This window comes from Taudactylus pleione, unplaced genomic scaffold (genome assembly GCF_031769625.1).
Source record: "Taudactylus pleione unplaced genomic scaffold, aTauple2 ptg000018l, whole genome shotgun sequence".
Lineage (NCBI taxonomy): Eukaryota > Metazoa > Chordata > Amphibia > Anura > Myobatrachidae > Taudactylus > Taudactylus pleione.
This window is the reverse complement of record NW_028284420.1, coordinates 17,343,937-17,366,147: the sequence shown is the minus strand read 5'-3', so window position 1 is coordinate 17,366,147 and position 22,211 is coordinate 17,343,937. Positions and strand designations below refer to the sequence as shown.

Sequence of the window (22,211 nt, the reverse complement as noted above, 5' to 3'; positions counted from 1 at the left end):
GACAGAATGGTGGAGGATTACATCGGTGACAGCATCCAAGTAGGCATGTCAGACAGTCCATACCTGTACTGGCAGGAAAAAGAGGCAATTTGGAGGCCCCTGTACAAACTGGCTCTATTTTACCTGAGTTGCCCCCCCTCCAGTGTGTACTCCGAAAGAGTGTTTAGTGCAGCCGGGAACCTTGTCAGCGAAAGGCGTAGGAGGTTGCTTCCACAGAATGTGGAGAAGATGATGTTCATCAAAATGAATTATCAGCTCTTCCAGGGAGACCAGCCTCCAGAACGTACAGAGGGACCTGTGGTGGTGGATTCAAGTGGGGACGAGTTAATACTTTGTGTGGATGAGGATGTACACACGTGGAAGAGGGTGAGGAATCGGTGGATGAGGAGGATGAGGATGACATCTTGTCTCCGTAGAGCCAGTTTGTGCAGGGACAGATTAATTGCCAGCTTGTTTTGTGGGGGCCCAAACGAACCAATCATTTCAGCCACAGTTGTGTGGCAGACCCTGGCGCTGAAATGATTGGTTTGTTAAAGTGTGCATGTCCTGTTTATACAACATAAGGGTGGGTGGGAGGGCCCAAGGACAATTCCATCTTGCACCTCTTTTTTTTCTTTGCATTATGTACAGTTTGGGGCCTAGTTTTTCAAACTGCCATCCTGTCTGCCACTGCAGTATCATGCCTAGATGGGTCACGTGTTTGTGCCGCCCACTCGTGTCGCTTAGCATAGTCATCCAGCTACCTCGGTGCAACCTTTTGGACATAAAAACACTATTGTGAGGTGTTCAGAATAGACTGGAAATGAGTGGAAATTAAGGTTATTGAGGTTAATAATAGCATAGGAACAGAAAAACCTACAAATTCTGTGATTTTAGCTGTTTTTATGTTTTTTTTCAAAAAAATACAGATCCAAAACACAAAACCCAGAACCCAAAACACGGAAGGGTGGTTTTGGCAAAACCAATCCAGATCCAAAACACGAAGAAAGATCCAAAACCAAAACACAAAACACGAAAAGTGGCCGGTGCACACCCCTACTTATAAGCCTTTTGGCATCCTAATAATAACAGTATATTTTTTAGCACACAAGTTTTATATTATTAAAATTTTTTAGCAATGCCTAAAGACCCTGAACACACAATGCACTGCCTCACAGCACTCCTAGTATATGCTGGGTGGTACCCTAATAATGAAGTTATAATTTTTAACTCCCAAGTTTTATATAAAAAATTTTTTATAGTGCCCCATGTACACAGGACAAACTGCCTCATAGTGCCCCTAGTATAAGCCGGGTGGCACCCTAATGATAATGTTATATATTTAACACACAAGCTTTATATTATTAAAATATTTTAACAGTGCCTCACAGCACCCCTAGTATAAGCCAAGTGACACCCTAATAGTAATGATGATGTTATAAAAGTTTTTTTGCTTTATAAAAAAAGTGCCCCAGTAGGCTTTTAAGGTAACACAGAGCTGCAGTCCACTCCTATGGCGTTTTTGTGCCTCATAGTGTTGCAGCAGCACGCAGTGCCCATTAACCACAGTGCTCCTAATCTTTTTTTTTAGTGCCCCAGTAGACTTTTTTTTTTTTTGTAACAAAGAAAAAAACAGTGCTGCAGTCCCCTCCTATGGGGGCTTTTTTTGCACCACACAGAGTGCTACTGCCAGCCCACATTACACAGTGCCCCTGTCTTCAGTGCTCCTAATCGTTTTATTATTTAGTACAAAGTGCCAATACTCTTTCCCTCTGGTATCCAGTGTGAAATGGTGGCCGATCACGAGGGAGGGAGTTTAATGTGCAATTCAAAACCAGCAAGATCCGACGCCGGGAAAATGATGTTTTGCTTCGTTTTGGAATCCAAACAAGATGGGAAGACCTGAGCCCCGGCCCGGTTCGACTTGGAGCCCCTAAGTTCGGGTGTGTTCGGTTTCCACAGAAACTGAACCGCACAACTCTATTGAATACTATCATACACATTATATTAATACCCTCAAAATGCTCACACATTATGTTAATACTATCACACAAACACACTATACCACAGATTATTCAGGCAGGATAACTTTGTTTCTTTTTGCTGGCTGCCAAACATGAGCAAGGTTTTCCCTCCTGTAATTACCCGTTTTGTGCGGGGCATGAGATTCCGATGGATTACTTGAATGTGCCTTGTTAAATGAATACCACCAAGCACATTATGTTTATACTTTCACAAACACATGAACATTATATCAGTACCATCACACATACACACACATATTACTCCATATTACCATTACACATAAATTATACTAAAAATATCACACAAACATATAAGTTAATACCAGCTCAAACAGACATTACACTAATACTATCCCCCGCACTTTCTTATCCTTTTGTGTAAACTCCGATTTATTATCCTTGGCAGCACCCCATAGAATGTTTTCATATGTACCACAAATTGTCTAATTGGGGTCATTACACAAGTATATATATTTTTCTTAAACCTAAACCTAGTGCAGAAGTGCTTCCCCAGCCCCTTACCCCTAGATTAATTATCCCCGCACTTACCTGATCTGCAATTGCTGTTCACAAGCACATGAACTAAAGCAGAGGTGGGGAATGTCCGGCCTGCAGGCATGCAAAAACATTTGGTCTGGCCCTGATAAGGCAGCTGCAGGCAGGACTCGAAATTCAATAAATCTAGGAGCTTTTTTCTGCTAGCCTCATCTGGCCAGCAGGGAGCCTAGAATGGTACCCTGCAGCCAGAGTCTATGCAGCAGTACCGCCTAGAGCGTCCTTAGGATGCTTCAGACGGTCACACCGCTGCCCTTACAGCTCCCCGAAGCATCCTGAGGATGCTCCGAGCATTGCTGTAATCACAGTGATTGTGGCCCTGTCCGCTCTGCGTAACGTCACATGGAGGGGGCGTGGCCTGCACCAGGCCCGCAAATTATGTTATAAATGGCCCTTGGAAGAAAAAAAGATTCCCCACCCCTGAACTAAAGAGTGGAGGGTGTGTGCTCACACAGTCGGAGGCGAGGGAAGGGAGATACAAGGGAGCAAACCAAAGTGAGAAGTAGGGTTCGGGGAAAATTAGTAGGAGAGTCAGAATGATTATTAAGGAGACTCTGAGAAGTTATCAGTCCCCTGCCCTGACTGGCTGTGTGCCGTTAGCCGAAGCATCTTGCCCTAGGCCGACTGGCAGGATGTTAATCCAATTAGAGTGAGGGCTGAGCACCACTTACAGTGGAAACACACCCTGACCTGTCAGAACAATGCCTTGAGTCACCATGCTCCAGGCTAGCACAAACCTGGATGCATAAGTCAACGTACCAACGGTGGATACATCAATGTTAACAGACAATTTGCTAAGTATTGTTTTTGTTTTAGACATTGCTTTAGGAGTATACTACCCTACTTAATCCATATCAAAATCTGGAAAGTGAAAACTTCTCAGCTAAACTGCTGAGTCTAAATGCAGTTTTCAAACCCAGGTGCAGCATTGCAGTTATGTTTAACATTAAAGTGTGGAACCCTTCCGTCCATCCCCTTAAACCTTCTATCGGATGAGGTGTTGTCATGTGTGCAAACCACTTATCATACTAACATAAAATAAAGACACTGAGACGTGGATTTGGCAGATAACTTGATGGCGATTTATTGGAGCAATAATAATTATTATTTATTTAAGGATGTATGGTGGCAAAGAAAGGACGGCCAGAAATCAGCCAGATCTGCTATGCCCACACACAAACAACAAAAGGCATAGCAGGCGTAGATCGCCCAGAGTGCATACACATAACCATGTAACTCATATCATCAACAAAAGGTAACGCTCACCCCCATCTTGACTTCCCACCCGTTTAGGTGGTGATACTGCCCCCCGTTAGGTTGGTACAGCCAACTACCAGTCAACGAAGGGAGCGCCCTTAAATCATAATTGCACCCGGACTGGCGACCTGCCGTTCTTTCCCGCCACCCAAAACCAAACCCACAACATACCAAAATTTATAGGGGAGGGAGGGTGGGGAATCTGGAACAAAGAGGCTTTGGCCCACACTTTTATCCCACTATATAATGTTCCTGTTACAAACCCGCCCCTGCTTGCCATAGGCTAACTCCCACAAGTAATTTGCATACATGCCTGCCCCCATCCTAGAGGTTTAAAACACCTCTTTTCTTATGCAATCTTTCGGTTTCTCTAAACCTTCTATCGGATGAGGTGTTGTCATGTGTGCAAACCACTTATCATACTAACATAAAATAAAGACACTGAGACGTGGATTTGGCAGATAACTTGATGGCGATTTATTGGAGCAATAATAATTATTATTTATTTAAGGATGTATGGTGGCAAAGAAAGGACGGCCAGAAATCAGCCAGATCTGCTATGCCCACACACAAACAACAAAAGGCATAGCAGGCGTAGATCGCCCAGAGTGCATACACATAACCATGTAACTCATATCATCAACAAAAGGTAACGCTCACCCCCATCTTGACTTCCCACCCGTTTAGGTGGTGATACTGCCCCCCGTTAGGTTGGTACAGCCAACTACCAGTCAACGAAGGGAGCGCCCTTAAATCATAATTGCACCCGGACTGGCGACCTGCCGTTCTTTCCCGCCACAGCAAGGTTCTGCTTATAGAACCGCTGCACCGCCACCATACCAAGTACTACCCCAATAACGCCAACTCCTCAAAAAGATCCCCAATAAACAATGACCAACCCTCCTCTGTTAAATGAACTCCATCAGGTCTATACATATAACTAAATCGAAATTGAATGTTCTTATGGTAAATGAAACGGCCATAATTGGCCATCACAAATTTGGCAACTGCGAAATTAAGTTTCTTCCTAGCTTCGTCATTAGCAGGAAAACTCCTAACCCCACGCCAGACCTGTCGAGGTACAATGCAAGACCAAATTAATTTACACAAGGGCCAGGCCGATAGCACCCTCGCCAAATCGTTGACAATATCAACTCGTAATTCTACAGTGGACCTCTGCCCTAAGTCGTTGCCTCCTAAATAAGCCACCAAAATACGTGGCCTACCAAAAAGCCTTGCATACTCTAACAGTTTAGGACAAAAGGAATGCCATCTCATACCTCTGGAACCTATGCAACGGACCCTAGCTGAATATTCAAAAATTGGAGCTTGATCTGAACTCAAACCTAGCAGCCCAGAAAATATATGAGTGGCCTATAACCCAAATTTCCTGCGTGTCAAAGAGCAATCCTAAAGGTGGAGGAAAGCAGTAAATAAAAAATTAGTAATTGTCATAAAACAATAAAATTTTATGGTGTATTAGTGGGATCTGATAGAACATAAGTGAGTATCTGCCAAAAAGAAAAATTTTCTATTGGTCGCCGACTTTACTATTTGAAGTGGCTGAGACAAACAGAAGACACAAAGGGGAAGAATGGGTGGGGGGGAATTGGGAAAAAACAGGTGAACTCGGCAAGAGGTAAAATAAAAACCTGCTGAGGGATGGACTATGGCCTAATTAAATGATTGAGAATAGCCGAATTGAATCCGTCAGTTCAGGTAAAAATTGTAAAATCCCTCAAGACTCCCATTGCCAGCAATGGCGAGTAGCTAATCCCGAGTAGGACGGACAGGGGTAACAGACAAGACAGGACAGTACATGAGACAAGACAAAAACCAGGCAAGCATAAAATATAAACGTAACCGGAACAGACTGTGAAATGACTTTAAAACAAAGGGCCTTCACGCCTAGGTCGAATGTAACCTTTATAACTATCCGATTTCCAACGTCCTAGGGCCTTAATTTCTGATGCCGAGAAACCCGCAGCTGCCGCCGAAGTTGCGGCTCCGATCAGAAACGAGTGTGTACCAAAATCTTGAGGCGGGAGGCCTAAAACTGATACACACCTCTTCAAAAACCAACCAAACTGGTATTTGGTAAGCGGAGTCCTGTCCATATGCATGAGTCATGAACCAGGAACATCCGGCCGCAATAACTCATACCGCATAGCTAGTGCCACGGGGCAGATCTGTTCGTACCTAGATGGACCCAACGAGATCCACCCACCCCTACCAGTCTGGTCGGTCTTTGACCGCCGAATCCTACAGAGAACAGACCTCTCACTGACCAGGATATCCGAGAGGAGCATGGCGGCATCAACCCATTTGGATGATGCCACCAGCTCCGATACCCTCAAGGTGCCGTGAAAAGCCTCTGAAAACACCACTTGAATCAGGACCGCCTCATACGCAGTAAGAGCCACTCCGAGAACCGCCCCTAATACTGCCGGAAGCAGATGAGCGTCCACAGGTCTCCTAAGGTCAGCTACTGGCCGGGAGACCCGTGCCCAACCCTTTAAAGCCTTCACAATCAGAAAACTTTTAGTAAAGTCAGGTTGGCCCTTCAATTTACAATAAAATGCAATGCCCCCCAAAGAGCGCGCAACAGAAGCCCTGGATCTGCCAGCCAAATGGAGACTCCAAATAAAAGAAAGCATCGAACGATGCTGACTCTTACCTGCCTGTTTGCTGCTACGGGAATAATCTTCCCATTCATTCCATGCCTGCCGATATGCTCGCAACGTGGAGGGGGCTAAAGACTGTTCTGCTAAGCCCTCCATGCCGGCTCGATCACCTGCCAAACATAAGAGGGGCAAAGCACAACGTCAGCACCAGGGGCCACAGATCGGGACCTAGCCCACTGGAAACGTGATAACGCATTGTCTATCTCATTCTCCACCCCAGGAACGTGTCTTGCCTTAAACATGATGTTACAGCGCAAACATGTGAGCACAGCTGCGCTAGCAAGCGCAAAACCAGCAGGGAAGCCGCATGTTGCTGATTGTATCGCATGGACCACGCCCAGGTTGTCACACCTGATAATGATGCTGCGATTGCGTAACCATTCCCCCCAGATTTCCAAGGAAACCATTATGGGAAAGAGTTTGAGAAGGAGTAAGTCCTTAGTCAAACCCTTTCCCACCCATTCTTCCAGCCAACGGCCAACGGACCAGGAGCCATCAAGGTAACATCCGAACCCTGTGGTGCCTGCTGCGTCGGTGAACAGCTGCAGCTGCAAATTGTCAGCGGCTGGAGACATCCACAACCGAACGCCATTAAAATCCCGAAGAAACGAGACCCAGACAGAGAGGTCCTGCTTAATCTCTGAGGATAAACGTAGCAAATGTCTCGGTTAGTGACACCAGCCGTGGCCCTTTCCAATTTACGTGAAAAAGCTCTGCCCATTGGAATTACTTTACAGGCCCAGGAGGGATTGCGCCTGCCGCAGGGTAATTCTACTGGAAGCCGTGCATTCCGCTATGGCATTACGCAACTTGACAGGCTTATCGAGAGGAATGCGACAAGAACCCGCTGAGGTACAGATCTCGATACCCAGGGGAAGGGGAAGGGCCCTCCGTTTTGTCCGCAGCAACGGGAACTCCAAATGAAAAAACAGCGCTCGTAAAGAAAACAAAAGATAACTGCATCTGCCTGAACCGGAAGGGCCGACACACAGAAAGTCATCGAGATAGTGGGCTATTCCATGACTACCGCAAAAATTAAATAAATAAATTCCGCGCACCAGTGTAGGAAGGTGCTAAAATGCTCGAAAAACGCACAGGACACAGAACACCCCATAGGCAAGCATTTGTCTATGCAATATCCGTTGTCCAAGCTAAAAACCCATAAACTGGAATGACTCTGGGTGCAAAGGAAGTAGACGAAAAGCTGACTCAACATCTATCTTAGCCATCAGTGCGCCCGGACCATAACACCTAATGACATCCAAAGCATCGTCAAAAGACTGGTACACCACCGAGGAAACCTCAACTGGTATGGCAAAATTTACTGACGAGCCTGGCGGATAAGACAGATGTTGCATGAGCCTGTATTTTCCTGGAATTTTCTTGGGAACCACTCCCACCGGGGAATTCACAAGATCCCTAATGGGGGTTCTGCAAAAGGCCCTGCAATGCGCCTGACGCTAACCTCGCCAGCCACTTTTTCCCTAAGAATGTGAGGCAATTCAAAGGCAGACTTCAAATTTCTAGGCGAATATGTGTCGACATCCCTGCAAATAGGTAAACGAAAACCAAAACTGAAGCCTTTTAACGAAAATTCTGCGTCCTGCAGAACCGGGTACCAACTCAACCATTTTGCTATCGCTGTGACACGGACAGGGGATGGAACTTTACTTAGCACTTGTGCCTTTTGCTGGCTGTGCAGGCTGCTGCTGGGCACCCCCCTTGAAACACTTGGCAACTGGGTGATTGCCACCACATCGCAAGCAGAGGTGACGAAAATGACATTTTCGTCCCTGCGTACAGGTGAAATTATTAAAGGCGAAGCATTTTCCCCAGACGCCTGCTGTTAGCCCTGACGAACTGAACTAGCTGCTTTGCTCGCGTTGTACCCCTCATAGGCAGGACGCGAAGGCTGCGTGACCTCCAGCAATGTATATTTGTCGAAGTAGGAACATAGCTGAGAATGGAGCTTCCCGGTGATAGCTGCTTGGGGCAGTGATTGCAATAATAAGCTGTGCACCCTATAGAAATTCACTGTAGCACATGTATTCTGTCTATTTTGTAAGTTAAATGCTCAGAATACAGTATATAATACAATCTCCTCTATTGACTGATAATATGATTCAAAGGAGATAAAAGCTAGATCTAAGGTGCCATACATAAATAAAGCAGTGTCAAAGCCATTACCCCTTACTGTCAGATAACGCATCACTAAAGCATTCTATTCCCCCAATGATACCTCAATGCCCAGCATAATACTGACACTGTTTGCTGCAACTGTTTTCTACCATTAAGAGGGCATAATCAGCACAGACCAGCTATAAAATACATCATACGAATGTACTGAATGATATAATTCTGGCATATACAGGACCAGCAAACACAGTAAGCAATTATATGTAGAAGTAGAGCCATCCTGTCTGAGCTGAATCTTTTTATTTCATGTGCAGGCTCCTTTACAGATCATATGAGCAAGTTGGGGAATCTGGGAGAGGGCAGAAAAAGAAACCATGCACTGTCCTGGACATAGATGCACAGATTGGTCCCCTTATGTACTGGATGGTGTATTATCCAGTATTAATAATTGATCCAATAGGTGATCCATATCAGTGCACCCCGTACAGTGCATGTTTTCCAGATCTAGTTGGTGCACAACAATATTCATTACTGGCTTTTAACTTTTTCTACTGGCTGACACATTTAAAAGATCAACAGGGACTGTAGTGCTAGTTATTTCATTTGTGACACTGAGGGGATCCTAAAAAACATGCAACTTTAATATTATATGCTATTTCTATTGTAGTCATCATGGTGTGTGCTGAGGGGGGGTTCAGGCAAGGCACTCATAAACCCCTCCTGCATTTGCCTATGGTGCTGGCCACTGCAGCCACAAAGATGATATTGACCAGGGGCATTAAGGACTGAAGGGAAGCACCCCTCCCCCGCACTGGCACACCTTCCACAAAGCTGCTGCAGCAGCCTGAGGGGGGATAGAACTATCAATAGGGGAACCACACCTGCAGCTCCTAATAACATGGGGGCACTGTGGAGCCAGGGACCAGGGTCTGGGGAGGCTCATTACTAGGCAGGACATAGCTACACCCACCCCCAGCAGAACAAGAAATCAGAAAAGACAGTGATTGGACAGAAAGGAAAAGTAAAAGCAATGATATGAAGTAAATAAAAAGAATGACTAAATACAATAAGGAAAAGGTGGAGAGAAGAAGGAGAAGCACTAAGAGAGTTTTATTAAGGAAAATGACAACTGACAAAATGCACTTCCCTGTCCTGGAGGAATCTGGAACAAAGAGGCTTTGGCCCACACTTTTATCCCACTATATAATGTTCCTGTTACAAACCCGCCCCTGCTTGCCATAGGCTAACTCCCACAAGTAATTTGCATACATGCCTGCCCCCATCCTAGAGGTTTAAAACACCTCTTTTCTTATGCAATCTTTCGGTTTCTCGAATCAAAAACTGCAAAAGTACTGTATTTATCAAAAAGAAATCTCTCTGCTCCATATCAGCACTTGCTTTTTAGACCACTGTGATTACGCATGAGTTTGAATCTGTACACAGCTTTTGATATGAAGGAAATGGCAGGTCAGTCAGTACCGTGAACTATACATGAAGGCCACTGCACACTACATATCCCACTCTCTTCCCATTACAGCATGATGCAAGATTGAATCCAATTTTCCCACAAATATCACCTCAATCCAGGGGTATAATAAAAAGCATGCTGAAGCACTACAGTTATAGAATTCAGGATGTATTACTAGCACAGTGACGCAATTTCATTAATATACAGCATTTTAGTGTTCACAAGTAGTTTTTCTTCCACCTAATTCAGCAGCGATCGCAAATGCAGCGACATACGCAGATCGAGCAATTTTTAGCCTTTGCACATGCATACAAGCTGCACTGCGCGTGTGCTGCGATTACGCACCCACAGAGGAATCCATCCAATGAATGAGAGGCTGTGATGGTTTGGGGGTGGTTGGTAAAACGCTGGCGTGATGATGTGTACCCTCCTATACAGCACATGCAGAGCTGGCAAAGTGCTGTGCACACATATTAGGAGGGATGTGATACATGGACCAATCTATTCACACCATAATCCAGGCCGCCAAGGAAAAACAAAGAGTGAACTGATTAGTAAAATGATACAGGATATGTGGCATTTCCCCTAGGCCAAACGTTTCCTATAGTGATACTCAACAAAAATTCTTAAAATTGTGCTTACCTGCTCTCCTATGGTTCAAGTACGTGGTGATGGACACAGTTGCACTTCTGTTTGCTGACGTTGCTTCTGATCAGCAGCATTGGTTTTGCCTATCACATCGAGCAAAAGAGGAGGAAAGAAAGGTGTGAAGAGATAAAGGGCAGGAAGCAGCAAAGCGAGAAATGCGGTCAAACCCCTAAAATGCGAGTTTGACTGCATTTCTCATATGCACCAAGCCCCGGGATGCGATGCACTTCGGGGGCTTGGTTACAGTGGGTAATGCCATCTTCCTGATGGCGTTACCCATAGAAGCCTATGGGCTTCTATCGGGAGAGTGTTGAGAGAGGGATCTAATCAGATCCCTCCCAGCACCTGTCCTTCTACACATGCCATACACCTGGAAGTCCCTCAATCGCAAAGGGCCATTCTTACTGAGAGCTGTCCTTTGCGGTGATCGTCATGCATAAGATGCAATTCACTGATTGGCAGTCAGACAGCTGCAGTTTAAGCAGACATTTACATAACTGGCTATAACCTGCACTATATTAATGTGGCTTGTCTATGCTCCTTCAATGGCCTGGTAGCAGAGACAGCTTAGGAGACTGTAGGATTGCTCCCCTTTGCTGATTCTGTCAGTAGCAGAATTAATAACTCCTCCCCCGGTGCGGCTGCTAAACACAATCTGAGTTAAAGCATAGTACACACAGAGAGGAATCAGAGCCATAGACAAAGGAAGGGAAAAACATGAGTGGCTAAAGAAAGGGTTCAGAGGTCACCAGGGAGAGATGTATCAAACCTTGGTGAGAGAAAAAGTGGAGAAGTTGCCTATAGCAACCAATCAGCACAGCCTATAAAATGATAGTTAGAAGCTGATCAGTTGCTGTGGGCAGCCTCTCCGCTTTATTTCTCTGGAAGGTTTGAAACATCTCTCCCCAGGTGAGGAGAGAGGACCCTACTTACTTTGAAGTCTGTACTTAGAGGAAGCAAAACAGAGGAGGAGAATGGAGGGGGAGAGGATACTAAGCAGTGCAGCCAACCTGTCTAAATGGCTGCATATTGCTTCTATGAAGTTGCAAAATGTGGTCTAACCTCCGAAAACTGATGTTTTCTGAGGCTTTTCGCAATACCTATGGTTTCCCTTATGTATTTAAGTTGTCTGCAGCAAATGTTGGAGATTTCCTCTGAGGACCACAGTCCGCAGGCCCTTCAAGCCCCATACAATTCTTTGGGGCTGCAATGTGCCCATATGCTTCAAGCTCCAGACAGCGAAACATTTCAGAGCTTGTGCCCGATAGGTAATGCCATCTATAGATAGCATTACCTATAAAAGCCTAACGATTCTTTACGCAGAAATCCCCGCAGAGCGAGCAGCTGCTTTGGTTGCTATGGGCAACTTCTCTATTGGTCCATTTTTCCACTCTTTTCACTGCTTGATACATCAGCTTCTTAGGGGTCTATTTACTAAGCTGTGTTAGGAGATAAAGTGAACGGTGATAAGGTACCAGCCAATCAGCTCCTAACTGCCATGTCACAGGCTGTGTTTGAAATGTGGCATTTAGGAGCTGATTGGCTGGTACCTTATCACCATTCACTTTATCTCCTAACACAGCTTAGTAAATAGACCCCTTAGTCTACAGGCAGCACACAGCTCAGCCAACTAAGATGCCAGACCTCCAACTCTCAGCACCCAGTTTGGGAGCCACTGCAGTAGGTGATAGTGGAGTTGTAAAATTGCTTTCTTTAATATCAGCTGGCATGCCTTCCACAGTATTGAAATATATTCACCTGTCATGCTACATATCTTCATGGACCTTCAGTTATGTTGTCTCACTGCCACGTTGTTATACACATACCATGCCAACATTTAATGTCAGGTAATGATCTGGTCACTTTTGCTAGTGTTCATATACTATAGACACAAATCCCTTTTTCTTATTAAATACAGTAAAAGACTGTATTTTTTAAGTTTCTCATCAATTTCTGCACTTACAAAGCCCTTTTCCGTCTGCTTCTTACTTCTATGGCTTAATTACAGTTATGGCTATAAATGAGATTTATTGGAATTCAGCAGCCATGAGAGGCATTTAACCTCTTTGTTACTGGATGGGTTAGCAGGTCCCTGCACCTTCTGTATCCCTTATGATTAATTACATCTTAAGCTTTATTGTCTTTCTCAACAAGTACGGCTGATTCTTAAAAATAGATTTATTTTATGACTGTATTTGGCTCTCCTCCATAATTTACAGATAGTGCTTTTAAAAATTTAGATTCATAATGTGCATTTAATGTAAGAAAACTCCATATTTTTATTATTTAAGAAAACAAACTACAAGCAGGAAATCTACAGGTATTACATTATGTAATCTCCAATCACACGTGTCCCATTAGAAATAGCAAAGTGAATTTTAGTAGTATTTGTGACTCATCTGAGGGCGCTTGCTTTATCTTTTTTTCTAGAGCCATGGAGCTCATCTATAACACACAATGCAATAGTGCTGCACAATTGTAATGCATATTTCTATCTATTATAGCATACAATGTCAATGCTTAATTATATGCAATATCAATTCACAATTTTCACTATCTCTCAGAGCAGGTGCTTTGCAGAACTTGCATAAGTGAAATGTGCATTATCAACAAAAATGTACACTTCAAACTAATACTACTCACCAACCCCTTCGTTGATTTCAAATTGTCCTTTTTTTACTGCTAAAATTCATACTTATTTGAACTGTAATTATGTGTTCTAGAGCCATGTTGCCTGAAGTTACTGTATACTTGTGAAGCAGATACTGGTGATAGAGCTTCATTGAGCAGAGCAGTTTTACGGATTGTGGATTTGAACTTCGGGACAAATGAGAAATCTTCAGTTTTATCTGGCTTCAGGTAATATTGGTGTTACCCTTAAAACATGCTTACCCATTTGCTACATGGGAGGGGGCAGATTCAGTTTATATTAAGAAGGGTCTAGCGCAGAGGTTCTCAAACTCGGTCCTCAGGACCCCACACAGTTCACATTTTCCAGATCACCCAGCAGGTGCACAGGTGTATTCATTACTCACTGACACATTTTAAAAGATCCACAAGTGGAGCTAACTATTTAACTTGTGATTCTGTGAGGAGACATGGAAAACATGCACTGTTTGGGGTCCTGAGGACCGAGTTTGAGAACCTGTGGTATAGCAGAAACAATGGGCCAAATGTAATAGGGTGAGAGTTTACAAAAGTGAGAGTTTCTGACACGTTTTAAACTTTGCTAATGTAATAGAGTCCAAAAACAAAGTAACAGAGTGAACTTGCATGTTTTTTTAGATTTAAAAAGCTCTCACGATTTAAAATCTCATTCAGATGTTTTCCCATTTTGAAGATAAAACTCAACCAATGTGAGAGTTTACTGCTAAACTCTCACATTTTCTAAACTCTCTCCCTATTACATTTGGCCCATAGTCTCTTACATTTGAATAGACACTGTGGCCACAGACGATAATCCAGATAAAAAGGCAGTCCGACTTAAATATAGTAGTAAAATGGGTGCATAAGTGTATGCCATCAACAAATAGGAGGCGATTAATATCGATCCATGTGCACAAGAGTTTGAGAACCTGTGGTCTAGCGTACTGTTGGTTCTAATTATTAATTAAAAAAAGTTATGGGTGGACTTGAATATGGGCATTTCATATTAAAAAGACATTTCCACCATAATGCAATGATTATGCACAAAAATATACAAAAGACACATCGTTTTGCAGAATGGGATATTAGGAGCTTTGCTTAGTACTAATTACGCATTTGTAAAGGCATTCCTACTTTTGAGTCCTGGCACCAGAATCCCGACCGCTGGCATCCCGAAGGTAAGTAAGCGTTAGGTGGGTTAGGCACTAGGGGGGTGGTGGTTTAGGGTGCGGGGAGGGGAAGTTAGGTTTAGGCACTAGGTGGGGAGGTTATGGTTAGGCACCGGGGAGAGAGGGGTAGGGGTAAGGGTTAGTCTTACCTTCTTTCCTTATGGGTGTTGGGATTCTGACTGTCGGGATTCTGCTATCGGTATTCTGACCAGCGGCATCCCTACCAAAGGAATCTCATACCCAACCCCTTTTATCCCATACCATTTTTATCTAACCTTAAAGCTATACACCTACTGGTGTTAATTACATGTATTGTCTTAATGCTGGTAAAGTTAACAAAAACACATATATAACAGTAAAATCCATTACTAGAGTAGGATTAGGTTTTGCTTTTATTTTTTGAAATTGTGTTCCCCATGGGTAATCGCATTGTGAAAGCCCACAAGGAATGCCAAAAGATCACTCAACTGTAGTATAACGCATTTGACGGTCATTTTTGCTGGCATTAAAAACGTTAATGAGATGCCAGTTGGTGTCCAGCCTTAAAGTATATTTTACTGCACCAGGTCTCTTCCTGTTGTTATCTTACTGCCCACTTCCTATATTTGCTTTAAAAACCCAGTTAAAATAACCTGTACTTGGTCTTATACCCGTACATATCAATTATTGCAGTCTTTCTTCATTTTCTCCCCATGGAGTTTCAGCCGCTCAATGTCGGATTGCTTGAAATAGTTCAGTGCTTTAGTGCGCCTAATTACATTAGCCAATTCAAGAGCTAGAGTTCATTAAGACAGAGACAACTAGCAATTAAATACAATGATTTAATTCAGCAAATGGTCAACACTACAAGGAACTGGAGAGCAGAAACAAATGATACACCAAGCTGGGAAATAAGCAGCATGTTTTAACATAACAGAGAACCCTTTTATTAACCCCATATCTCTCTTACAAGTATAATTCTGACAATTACAATTCTACTTTACTTTAAATCTGAACCTCCAAATTCATTAATTTCCTTCCCAAAATGTAAGAGACCGGAGACGCAGCTCATCTCATTACAATGACTGCCACAATCCAATGACTTATAATCAATACAACGATAAAAGAAAGGCATTAATTCATAAATATTATAAAGAAGTGCTCTATAAATATAATGTTTCTGGAGGATAATGTTCCGCTTTCAAGCAGTGTGTTGCATGTTTCAAAAGGGGCAGTTATCTCCAAAAACATTTGATCTTGAAAAAAACATATAATAATAAAGGTGTATTTTAATAGCTAATGCCAGTGTTTGCAGTTTTTTCTGTTTCTTACATTGATTTTACAGTGTGAGTGGATAAGGCACTTCTATTTAGTAGAGTGGACTCATTTTCATTTCCATAATATCTCTAAGAATCAGCTTCCCTATGTCTCTTGTTCCAGTGAAAGCGTAAGAAGCAAATGGTTGCATTATAGTGACTTGTAGCCTTTGCCCATGCACTGTGCTCTATGTAAAGTACATGTAGTGAGAGAGAATGCTGCATTGCCCACAATCTGCTTCAGCTCAGACATTGCCCATGCACCCAACACCGGGCGGGCTTATGTTATAGTCTGAGAGACATAGATGTTCTAGAAACACTACTGCTTAATAAGGATATATGGTAAATTGTATTGGCTCACTGATCTAATTTTTATATGTATATATATATATATATATATATATATATATATAAATAGTGTAGGGGATGTAAAGGCGCACTGATTGTGATATAACACTCCAAAAATATATATAAATGTGCTAGAAAAAGATATTTTTTTTCTCTTAATATGTGACACACCTCAAATAATTAAGTGGCAGCTCCAATATAGTGATAGGGTTTTGGTACCCAAAACAAATTTATAAAGAAAATAGAAAAATAAGTGCCTACTAGTGTCAAAAAAAATGTTAAATATTTTTTTTAAATCAACACACAAGTGAAACAAAACTGCTGATTAGTGCATTAATCCCAAAAAGTAACAGTCAGGGGGTCACAGTAGGCAAGGATTTGCTATACCTTGATCCCCCCTAAATGGACAGTTAAGCATTCACTATTTATATTTCTTGTACGTGTGTCTTTTTACCATTGTGCGTCACTGTGTTATTAAACTTGTTTTTTTACTGAAATACCTACTGTGACCCCTGACTGTGTTACTTTTTGGGAAAGGAATATTCCCTAAAAAGGGTCCAATAGAGTTTTCTTATTGGTTATAGATAGTAACATACAGTGCAGTACGGTACACACTATTTTGGTTTTCTTTTTGTTTTTTCTTCTATATATTCTCCCCAATGGTCATATGACCGAAGAACATCTTGCCAGATAAGTAGTGCACTAATCACTAGTTTTGTTTCACCTGTGTGTTGATTTAAAAAATATATATATTTTTTTTTTTACATTAGTAGGCGCTTCTTTTTCTATTTTCTATATATATATATATATATATATATATATATATATATATATAATAGTTGGTTATTAAATGTGATTGTATTATATTTTATATTATGTACATGTTGTTAATACCATCGTACCATTAATAGCCCACTTTTATTTTTGGGCTGCATATTAAATGCTTTTTATACCTCATTGAGTGGCTAAGATGTTTGCAGCGCTTACCACCATTTTTCTATTTGTTTACTTTGTCTTTGTAGAGTTGTGGCAAACACTCTCAGGTGGTGTGCAGCAGCTTTCACATCAGTACTATCGTAGTGTTTTCTGGTGCCTCGTTTACATATATATTTTTTCTATAGTCTGAGAGATGCAGGCACGTAGTTTAGGCGATTCTGCCTGTATTTTTATAGTCACAATCATTTAAAAGGCAAAAGCACTGATGGCACTTGCCCCTCTGAATCACGCTAAAATGCACACAATTCTCCAGATTCTGGTGGCTGTCTAAAGGCCCCCATACATCTGCCAGCCATTTTGCCGATTTCCCAATCCGTCCAGATGATCGCCAATCCGTCAGGCAATCAGTGAAATTCTTCAGGTTAAAAATCCCCGATTTTCTGATCCCGATCATATTTTGGTTGGGATCTGCAAATCTGGAAAATCCAATATGTTGGATTTCACAGATGCCCCATCACCGGCGTCGGGGGATAGGGGAATTCCCCAAAATACATTGCAAACATATGTGGGCCTTAATAGTGGATTACTGTAGGTTACTCTTGGAGTCCAAAGTTATGCTAAACGTCCCACAGCTCAGAATATATCCCAATGTGAACTTTTTTATTTATGCCATGTTTGGAAAGACTGGAACATCAAATACAAGTTTAAACTTCACAGAAGCTTAAGCCACAGCCTCCCTGCAGCAACCGGGAGTATGAGAAAACATCTCCATTACACAGTGGGGTGGCAGGTACAATTATCTATAATATAATCTGCTCAAATGACAATAACCTCAAAGTTCTCAGTGACTGCTTGGGAAACAACATGTCGGGATGGCCATCAGTGGGGTGTCCACTGATGGTTACCATTGATGGGTCCATTGGAGATTACTATCAATGGCACAAAAACCATCTATGGTGAACCATCGATGGTTTGCAATGCTCGATGACCACATCGGCTCCCACTCATTCATCGATGGTGGAGAACCATTGGCTACCTGCCATCGATGTCAAACCCATTGGCCATCGATAGTTGGCAGTCATCGATGGTTAACTATCGATGGTCATTTGCCATCCCTACCCACATGCACTGTGGACAGAGCACCAGGAGCAGTGAAAGCAGTATGGAAATCTAATGTCAATACCTAGAGCCAACACTCACAAATTGGTGAATGACAAGGATGCCTTTCTTATTCTGGGATGGCGGGGGACACAGATAAGAGATAAATGGTAGATGACGTGTAGGGAGAACAGAGATGAGAGATCGGACAGAGATAGGAGCGAGAGATGGGGAAGGAGGAACAGATGAGAGAAAGAAAAATGGAGGGAAGTGGGACAGAGAGAGAAAGATGGAGGATGAGGGACAGAGATGAGATAGAGACAGATGGTGGAGGAGGACAGATAAGAATGAGACAGACAGACAGGAGGGACAAAGATGAGAGAGTCAAAGGGGGACTCAGAGACGGGAAGGTGGAAGAATATAGAAGAAAAAAAAACTTAACTAGCTACTCAGCAAAAGATGTGTCTAAAGAACTAGTTTCACTTCATACTGCCCACAGATAGCACAGTTTATGTTTTAAGTTTAAGTGGAAAAACTATTTAATTATTATTAGACCTAACAGTAATCTACATGCTATTATTTTACCTACTTTTTGATGCCCCAAAAATCTTTCTGCTTGTGCTGTCTGCCTCATTATAATATAATCACTGTTCAGGAAGAATTAATTAAAAACATATGTATGGTTTAATAGATTTGCTTAGTAACTATCTTGTTTTTGTAGTAATAGACATTTTTAGGTAAGGTGTAACAGAAAGAGATAACACTTTCAGAATGATTGTAGTAAGAACTGGTGATACAGTGCTTCTGAGAATACTGCGCCTCTCTTGGCATATTACAGACACATCATTTGGAAGAAAAATGGATGGCGATACGAAGTGTGGATTTGAATAATGGGAATTTTTTTTCTCCTACTCCCAATTACATAGACCTTAGAGAATGCAGAAATATGGGTCAGTTATGAAGTTTCGTGACATTTTGTGTGTGTTTGGTGCAGTGTTGCCTGTTTATATGGGGTTTTGCACATACTGACACATTGACTGCAGGATGCAAAGTTTAGCTCCAATCCCGTATGCATAAAAAAGATTACGTGGTGTAGAATGAGATATTTAATTAAGATTTAGATGGCTGAGGATGCACATCCTGGGTGAGTGACTTTTAAGATTTAATAGGTGGCTGCAAGGCTCTGTGATCGGATTTATTCACATCCTTATAATCCCATAATAAGTGTTGTATTTTTCTTTGGCGCCAGAATCCCGAACCGTGGCCAGACCACCGGCGCCGGAATACCGACATCAGTTGAGATGCCGACGCTGGAATCCGACATCCGGCATCCCGAACGTAAGTATAGCGGGCCACGGATAGCTTTTAGGATAGCTTTTCCCTTACAGGAAAGGAGGGTTAGGGGGGTGAAGGGGGGAGAGTTAGAATACTTATCCCTGTCAGGATTCTGAGCATCGGGATGCCGCTGTCGGTCTGTTGCCAGCCAGCATCAGTGGCAAACACAGGATTTTGAAAGGGGGGTTTTCAAATCCTTGGTTACCGAACTAATGAAAAAGCATCTAACCACAAATAAATAGATTGACAGACAGATAAAAACAGCTTACACATGATTTAGGATCACTACAGTAAAGTATACCACTCAGACTATGACTGGGTATACACACACTGACTGACATAGACACATACAGACAGACACACACACACCTCTATCACTAAAAATCATGAATGTAACAGGCAAATAAATACAGCCAGCATGATTTATTAAAGACCCCCCTCCCCCCAGTAGTAGTCCACCTTATGCAGTGGCCCCAGTATTACCTCTTATATAGTGTCCCCAGTAGTGGTCCCCCCTATGCAGTACCCCCAGTAGTGCCCCTTATATAGTGCCCCCAGTAGTAGTTCCCCCTTTGCATAGTCCCCAGTAGGGAATCGGTATGAAATACCGCCGGCCGCATGGCCAACAGATTAGCAGAGCCCGGCAGCGGAAGCCTGACAGCGCTGGAAATCCTGATCGTCGTTAAGGTAAGTATATACTAACCTACCCACCTAACCCTCCTTAGGGGTGCCTAACCCTAACCTCCCCCCCAAGTGCCTAACCCTAATCCCCCCTCTAAGTGCCTAACCCTAACCCCCCCTTCCCCGCTGCCTAAACCCCAGGGGGGTGCCTAACCCTAAGTCCCCCCCGGGGGTGCCTAACCCTCCCTCCCCCTGGCCTAACCCTAACTATCCCGGGGGGGTGCCTAACCCTAAGTCCCCCCCGGGTGCCCTAAACCTAAACCCCCCGCGGCTGTCCGCTCGCGGCGCCCGGCATCCCTTCGATCGGGATGCCGGGAGCCTATCTCCCGGGCGTCGGGGAAATGTCAGGCGTCTACATCTAGACGCCCAGCATTTCACCCTCGTCGGGATATGACAGTCGGGAAGCCGGCTGCCGGTATTAAGGCAGCCAGTTTCCCGATTGTATGCCCCCAGTAGAGCCCCTTATATAGTGCCCCCCATAGAAGTCCCCCCTTTGCAGTGCCCCTTATATAGTGCACCCAGTAGTAGTCCCCCCTATGTAGTGCCCCTTATATAGTGCCCCCAGTAGTAGTCCCCCCAGTAGTGGCCCAGGTAGTAGTCCTCCTAGTAGTACTTCTTATATAGTGCCCCCAGTAGTAGTCCCCCCCCAGTAGTGGCCCTTGTATAGTGTCCCAAGTAGTAGTCCCCCTATTCAGTGCCTCCAGAATGGGCCACCCTCCTATTCAGTGCCCCAGTAGCAACCCCGACCCCCTCCCCTATGCAGTGCCCCCAGTAGCGGCCACCCCCTCTATGCAATAAGAAAAAGGGAAAGCGCTGCGGCAATAATACAATTATATTTAATGAAAATAATTAAAACAAATACAAAAATTCAATTGATGAATATAATAATCTGAAGGTAATACCAACAAAAAAAACTCCTACAGGATGGACATTGAGCTCAATAAAATAAAAATTATAGTGTGCACACAGATAAATATTAAATAGAATCAAGCATAAATACAGTAAAAATATGTAAAAATAAAAAGCGTGCTTTCAGTGAAAAGTTGTGTTAGAGTCACAAATGAGACAGGTGAAAGTCATGGGCAAACTGCCATAATTGGCACAAGTGTTAATAATCAGTTAGTGGTGAATATAATAGCGGACCCCGGCAATGGGTTAGTATGGATGTGATGATATTAGTAACACATAGCAGAATAGCGGGCAGCAGAAAATGATGACCTCAAGATAGCTTCAAGATGTAGTATTGACACACCTCTATAGATACATAGGATCAATCCACAGACTCCAAAGTGCTTATGCTAGTTTTGCTATTGAGGGAAGGTATGTCTTAATCAGCTGATACCGGCGTCCCGGTCAGCTAATATACATCAATGTAATGCTCAATTGAGGTACCTGACTGCTAACCCTGGGTGGGTAATGGAGGAAATTCCGGCGGCGCCAAGGACAGAAACAGCCGCTCACAGACGATCCGTTCACCAGCAGAGCTGTGGTGGATGCCGTGGCCGCTTGAACAAGTGCGGGTGTTCGGCCGTCCTCGCCCACGATCCCTCACAGTCAGCCGGTCAAAAGCGTGATGACGCAAACAACGTCTTTAGTCCAGCTAATCCGGAGGTCCGCTAGTCTACTATCCACTGAGCTGACACTGTGAGTCAGTGTATGTTCACATGCAATGGATGCCCAGCATCTCCTATCTCCTGGCTCAATGTATCATTTCCTGGTAGGGAACACCTGACGCGTTTCTCAGCCAATCAACAGGGCCGTTTCCTCAGAGGCATAATGCCTACAGTAGCGCCCACCCACCCTTCCCCCCCATGCAGTGTCCGTGCCCCTTACATACACAACAAAAAAACACAACTTACCTGAATCCCCGATCCTGCCGCAACCGGAGAGACATCATATAATCTTTCCTGTCATTACCCGGTGGGGGGTGCCAGAAGGCAGAGCTCATGAGG

General features: G+C 43.4%; 1 long non-coding RNA gene across 1 annotated transcript in view; it reads right to left on the bottom strand.

Annotated features, from left to right (window-relative positions):
* Positions 1–9,172: 9,172 nt before the first annotated feature.
* The window catches only part of LOC148540695 (uncharacterized), a 71,466-nt gene continuing 58,427 nt past the window's right edge, over positions 9,173–22,211 (bottom strand). The window contains exons 4-5 of the long non-coding RNA XR_015869412.1: positions 10,746–10,834; positions 9,173–10,604 (exon numbers count right to left, since the gene is read on the bottom strand). This is a non-coding gene — a long non-coding RNA (uncharacterized LOC148540695). The remainder of the gene's footprint in view (positions 10,605–10,745; positions 10,835–22,211) is intronic.